The sequence below is a fragment of the Podarcis erhardii genome, assembly GCF_964252035.2.
Source record: "Podarcis erhardii genome assembly, chromosome: 14".
NCBI classification, from domain to species: Eukaryota; Metazoa; Chordata; class Lepidosauria; order Squamata; family Lacertidae; genus Podarcis; species Podarcis erhardii.
In genome coordinates, this window is record NC_138503.1 from 11,818,240 (window position 1) to 11,825,335 (window position 7,096).

At 44.8% G+C, this 7,096-nt stretch overlaps 1 long non-coding RNA gene across 1 annotated transcript; it reads right to left on the reverse strand.

Annotated features, from left to right (window-relative positions):
• Positions 1-723: 723 nt before the first annotated feature.
• On the reverse strand, positions 724-6,559 carry LOC309329004. Its single transcript, XR_014151006.1, has 2 exons — positions 6,284-6,559; positions 724-882 (listed from the first exon to the last, which is right to left on the reverse strand). It is a non-coding gene; the product is annotated as an uncharacterized lncRNA (long non-coding RNA).
• Positions 6,560-7,096: the final 537 nt, after the last annotated feature.

Below are 7,096 nucleotides of genomic sequence, written 5' to 3' on the forward strand. Positions count from 1 at the left end.
TGTTCAAAGAGTTTAGAGTCAGTCAATATTAAGACGGAGGAAATGGAGAGGAAAGAATCAACATTTTAAGTGCTCTGGTGCCTGAATAATGCAGAGGGGGAAGAGTAAAATGCCTGGTTGTTATGACAACACCATCCCTGGATGCTCTGGGATGCTTCTTACTGTGCTTACATCCCAAAGCTTCTGGACTATTGAAATGATGTGAGCGAATTTTCCAGTTGTGCAAGTAAGTCTAAGGAAGTGTTCTGCATGGGAGACAGGATGTGAGGAATTTTGTGAGGGCTTGGCCCTGTCACAGAACATAAATGGGGACCTGAAGCTGGAAGTAAAACCTGCCTTAGAGTAGATAACTATTAACTACAGTCACACCCACCATACATTTAAAGCACACTTCTTTCCCCCAAAAATCAAGGGAATTGTAGTTCTGTGAGGGGTCAACTGCAACTCCCATGATTCTTTGAGGGAAGTCATGCCTCTTAAAGTGGTTTGGATGTGGTTTAAATTGTTTAGGGTTGTAGCCAGCTAAGTTCTACTAAGAGTAGAACCACGGAAACTAAGAGACCCCACTTTTTCTTGCCAACTAATTCCAATGGGTCTACTCTTAAGTATGCCTGACATGGGATACAACCCTTATTATTTATTGGTTACATTTCTAGATCACTTTCTCCCAAGGAAGTCCAGAGCAACACATAAGAATCTATAAAAAACACAAAGTACAGATCATAAATAAAACATCATAACCAATGTAGTATAGCTAGCTTCTCTTTCCTCCTCAAGGACTAGAAAAGCCTTGAACTGCAGTTCCAAGATTCTGTTTGGAGAAGGAAATGCAAATTCCAGTCTTTGGAGTGCTGTGGAAATTGCTGCAAGACACGTGTTCCTCTGAGGAAAAGGAATGGAAATTACACGAGCGAATAAGAATGGTATTGGCTATTGTACTTCTTATTATCACAAAACAACATATTGCAGCATAAAAATTACTAGAATAACTAAAAACTACACACTCTTAACAGTGGTTCAACATTAAAATCTTATATTTTGGCCCTGGGAGAATAAAGAAGTGTTAGAATCATAGAAATGTAGAGCTGGAAGGGATCCTGAGGGTCATCTAGTCCAACCCTGATTTCTAGAAAAGAGGGCTGCCATATGTCCTGGATTTCCTGGACACTACTGGGATTTCAAATGTGCAAGTGACATCTGGGGAAATTTATGGAAGGCCTGGATCTTTGGCAAGTAACCGAAAAAACACTTTCATTCAAAAAAAGCTCAACAAAAAAAAGGACACTTTTGGGGTGTCCTGGTTTTTACTTTTTGAAATATGGCAACCCTACAGAAAACTTTGTCTAGAGTGCAGTCTTAGTATGTATTACATTATTTTAATATTTTTTTGGAAGCCACCAAGAGTGGCTGGGGAAGCCCAGCCAGATGGGTGGGGTATAAAAAATAAATTATTATTATTATTAGGCCTTTGAAGTAGTTAGCACCATACAGTTAGAATATATAATGAATGCAAAGCATACAATGTTATACAGAATTCATACATTACCACTACCCAAATACCCCCCACTATTCTCTTTCTGAAATTATATCTTTTTTTAAAAAGCATATAAAACCCACAATATCATCATATGAATTGATGGGAACCGTCTATAGCTGTAGCTTCATTCACCATGTAACTCCAAGAAGGATATCTGAACTGAGTAAATTTTTCTTGGGTGCCTTTCACACTATCAAAAGTAGGAAAACAATATGAAAATCCAGGGATTTTTCAGGTTCTTCTCTGGTGTCCTGGCTCTTTCTTATTTGCTTCAGGTTAGTATCAATCTCATTATCCATTATGTGCTTTTAGACCGTTGACTTCATTCATCTTCACCAGCCTTTTGCGGAAGGTTACTGTTGTTCCCATTTTGTAGATCAGAGAAGTCTGTTCAGCCTTTAAGATGCAGCGGTGTTGCGGAACGGCAGAGGCTCCTCCAAGGCCCCAATGAGGGAATTGTGGCATTGGAGCCCCATCCAGATAGGGGGCAGGGACGTAAGTCCACATCACCTATCAGAAGCCGGATCCTAGCCTGTATCCTGGATTGGCAATTGGGGATGCAGGCTAGGATAAGGGCTGGGCTGGAGGACAGAGCAGATGGAGAAGGAAGGCTTCCCTTGGGTCCACTCCCTGGCCATTTAAGCAGCCCTTGCCTGGTGCCTGACCTGCTTTTCCCTCGTTCCCCCCCCCCCCCCGTTTCAAACCGATGGTTAAGGACTATGCTGTGGGTACAGTAGTTGTCGTTTTATGGGGCTAGGTGGGAATTTGTCCACCGGGCCAATTGGCTCCAACCCATAGCTGTCAAGTGTCCCTTATTTGAAGGGACAGTCCCTTATTCCAGCGCCATGTCCCACTGCTGTCCCTTATTGATGGATGTCCCTTAAATGATGTCACTTAAATTTCAAAGGAAGCAGCTCCTCTCCCTCCCTCCCTGCCGGCCAGGGAGGAGGGAGGCTCCAACTGTGTTACTTGGCTGTGTTGCTCACCCAATAAGAAATCTAAGAACGACTGGGGGGGGTGGAGCTTGCATGCCTTGTGTGTGGCTAGTTAATGCAAGCTGAGGAGGTTTTTGAATGCTGGACGCCATTTTGTTGCACGTGCTGCTGCAAACTTTGCAGTGCAAAGCCAGGCCGGGGAGCCATCTTAAGTTGAGGCTGCATAGGCTTTGTGGTGCATGTGATTCAGATTCTATTCAGTTGAACCTCTGGTTACAAAGTTGGTTGGACAGTGTTCTCGAAGCTACCAGCATGAGTTTGACCAGACTGCAGGAGGACAGGAAGACTGGAGTGCCTGGAACAGGTGAGGCTGTTTTGGTTGCTGGTCCCTTTTTTACAAGGCTGCTGGTCCCTTATTTTGAAATCTGTAAGTTGACAGCTATGCTCCAACCTGGTGGTTTTGCCTAAGTAAAGGTAAAGGGACCCCTGACCATTAGGTCCAGTCGTGGCCGACTCTGTGGTTGTGGGGCTAATCTCGCTTTATTGGCCAAGGGAGCCGCGTACAGCTTCCGGGTCATGTGGCCAGCATGACTAAGCCGCTTCTGGTGAACCAGAGCAGCGCACGGAAACGCTGTTTACCTTCCCGCCGCAGCAGTACCTATTTATCTACTTGCACTTTGACGTGCTTTCAAACTACTAGGTTGGCAGGAGCTGGGACTGAGCAACGGGAGCTCACCCCGTCGCGGGGATTCGAACCGCCGACCTTCTGATTGGCAAGCCCTAGGCTCTGTGGTTTAACCCACAGCGCCACCCGCGTTTTGCCTACCTCCTAGCAATTGTCACAACTGGGTTGGGCATTGGGGCAATCCTTTGTTTTGGATGGAGGGGAGGTTGTAGTCTCTGCCTGCCCCTACAAATGCTGGGGTATCCCGTTAAAGGGACCTGGGGGGGGGAATGGTCATGTCCGCACGCCCAGGCGGGGCCAGGGCTGAAGGCACTCCCCCAGACAGTGGTCCCTACGGTAGTCACCCTATTTGATGTAAGTCTTAAGAAAAGGGAAAAGGGAAAGGTAAAGGACCCCTGGACCATTAAGTCCAGTCAAAGGCGACTATGGGTTGTGGCGCTCATCTCACTTTCAGGCCGAGGGAGCCGGCGTTTGTCTATAGGCAGCTTTCCAGGTCATGTGGCCAGCAGGAATAAACCACTTCTGGCACAACGGAACACCATAACGAAAACCAGAGCACATGGAAACACTGTTTACTTTCCAGCCACACTGGTACCTATTTATCTACTTGCACTGGTGTGCTTTCAAACTTCTAGGTTGGCAGGAGCTGGGACAGAGCAACAGGAGCTCACCCTGTCATGGGCATTCAAATCGCCGACTTTCGGATCGGCAAGCCCAAGAGGCTCGGTACTTTAGACCACAGTGCCACCTGCGTCCCTAAGTATTAGGTACCCCCTGCCTGGACTGGCCTAAGTGTCACTTCCAGTGGGCAGGCCGCAAGTATTTTGATTGCCCCATGCCCAAGCCAAACCTCTTTCATCTGTATTCAATAAAGTTTATTTCGCTCCAAATCAGTCCTATTTTTGTCTGCAGGTTGGGGACTGGAGCCTGGACCCGCAAGAGAGACTGAGAAGTGGTGACTTGACAAAGGCCACCTAGGAACTTCAAACCTAAGCAGTGATGTGAATAGTGTCATGAGACAAAGGTTCTTGAGAGCAGAAGCAGTAAGGCCTACAAGGCCTACAAAATCATTCAAACCTGCTAACTGCTAACAGTGAACAGCAAACTGCTATGTCACTGTGACTCGTGACTCATCCTCATTCTCCCTATAAAAGTAGCCAGCCTCTTTGTGGGCCTCAGTGTATGTGTCTCAGCCAGTGTGTGTGTTGTGTTGTTGCAGATAGAGTAGCTCCAGGACTCTAGTAAATCAGTAACTAAGACTGTGCCTCTGTGAAGAGTCAGATAGCTGCCATGAGCACTCTGTGTATGCTCTTTAACTATGATGTTTATGAACAACTTTATTTTCTCAAGTAAAAGTTTTATTCTGTTTATGAAGAAGACTCTGCTTTGATTAATTTACCGCTGCACAACAAGTAGTGGCAGCTGGGAAGGAGAATGTGACTTGTAGTCTGCATAGCTTCATCCCTCCCTCAGTGGCTAGCAGCAACAAAATCTGATTGGTCGCAACTAGGGCCAGGGCCTTTTTAGTACTGGCCCCGACTTGGTGGAATGCTCTGTCACAACAGACTAGGGCCCTGCGGGACATGACATCTTTACGCAGGGCCTGCAAGACAGAGCTGTTCCGCCTGGCCTTTGGTTTGGACTCAGTCTGACCTTTGTTTTCCCTCCCCTTGTGGTTTTGATCTATGGGCTACTTTTAAAACGAGGCTGCATTTTAAATTGCATTATAACCTGTATTTTAAATTGTTTTCCCCCCCCCTATTATGATTTTACTGTAATTTTACTGGTGTTAGCCGCCTTGAGCCGAGGAATAAATAAAATTTATTATTATTATTATTATTATTATTATTAATGCAGAACAAGCTCTCTCACACACATATATGCACAATTTATTCAGGCTGCAGAATTTGTCTTACTCAGGGAGCAAAATTTCTGTTACTTTGTTCCGTATTTGGGTTTTCTTCATGCATTCCCAATGAAAGTTTTGCTTTGGCAGACATGTATTTTGGTAAGAGTGGCTCCTCTGAAACACTTTCCAACCTGCAGCTTCCTAGTTCTGTCAATTAGCTGGATGGCTGGAATTCACCTCGGGCTCAACTGAGAGGATCACTAATTCCCATGGGTCAGCCTCAGCCCAGTCTTCACTCATTTGCCCTAGTTAATGAGCAACAACTCCTACTCACAATTATATAATAATCCACCAGACTGTATTGTGGCTAAAATTAAAGCAATTAGCTCTAGGCAGAGGAAAATGTTACTAAACAAAATACCAGTGCTCGGCTTCCATTATATAAAAAAGCAAATTGAGCAACTGTTTTTATGGTAGATTAGCTATTTTAGAGTGAACAGAGAGGTTGCAATCATATGTTCCAGCTATCATGGCTGCAGCTTATACCAGCAAATAATGTAGTCAGATTCCTATGTTCCCATACCCTCTAACATTTCTCCGATGAAAATAGGGACGTCCCATTCCATAATGATAATTTTACTATTTATATCCTACACATCTTACTGGGTTGCCCCAGCCACTCTGGGCTTCTTCCAACATATATAAAAACATTAAACATTAAAAAAACCTTCCCTATACAGGATTGCCTTCAGATGGCTCAGGGGTCAGATAACTCCATACCCTCCAACATTTCCCCAATGAAAATAAGGGACATCCTAAGGAAAAATGGGTCATTCCAGGATCAAACCAGAAACTGGGACGGCTTCTCTAAATCAGGGATGTCCCAGGAAAATAGGGACACTTGGAGGGTCTGTGTTTCCCAACAGTAAAGTAAAAAGCACACTTCTAGGATCAGCTAATATTTATTCATTCATTTATAAAAGTCTATATACTCACATAAAATATCAAGGTGATACACAGCAAAATATGCAAACACAATAAAATACAAAAATATTGTTAAGAAATACAAAATAATCACAAGAATGACTAGCTCATCAAAAAGGGGAGAATTAAACAACTGAATAGGCCTGTTAGCACAAAACAGTCTTCGATATAACAATGGAAACTTCTCTCATAGGATCCATGACAACAATGTTCCTGACCTTCTTCCTAACAGTGAGTCCGTAAGTGACTGTGGAGGCCAATTCTGGATCAACACCTCTTTCCCATGACTTTACCTTCTGCGCAACCAGCGGCACATTGTGCTATGGGAGTAGAAAACCAAAGATGTCGAGAAAGTCAGTCAATCCATCTGAACAGCTTTCAAGACAAGAACAGAAGAATGGCTGCTTTCTGGCTGCTAACTGCTCCAACTGACTCGGCTTTCAACTGACCCAGGGATCCTTTCAAGCAACTCACCTGGTCTCCTAGGAAACAAAACATTCCCCAGGATTCCACAGCTGGTTGTGAGGTCAGAGCCTGGCCAAGGACGGGAGCCAATGGGCTCTGGGCTCCAGGAACACTCTCTCTGCCAGGTGCGGGGCACCTGGGCAACTTCAGGCAGCTGCCAAGCGTCTACCCCACCCCCTGCATTTACCCCCAAGCAGAAGGCTCAGGCAGCTGGATCTAGGCTCCCCTTAGAGCTCCCCCAAATACTCCCAACTTTGTACCCCTCTGGAGTAGCGAAGGAAATAAGGCAGGCCATGACTATGGTCCAGTTTCTGGCACCTCCTTTAAATTCACCAGTTTGTCCAGGAGTTGGTTGTCTAGTAGTCCATCATTTGGTCATGGTGTATCATACATTCCAGTGGGTTGAATGTTCTTTTAAAGATTTTTTGGGGGGGGGCCTTTGTTGTATTATGGAACCTTCTTTCTCCACCTGGTTGCTCACTCACATTTGCCACTAGACATCTTTTTAAAAACATGTTTGGTGCTTTATTGTATTATTACCGGTATATGAAAACACCTTTTCTCTGAGGAATGTGGGAGCTGAGAGGAAGAATCAATAAGACAAGGCTGTGTTAGCAAACACTGCTCACTTTTCTCTCTTT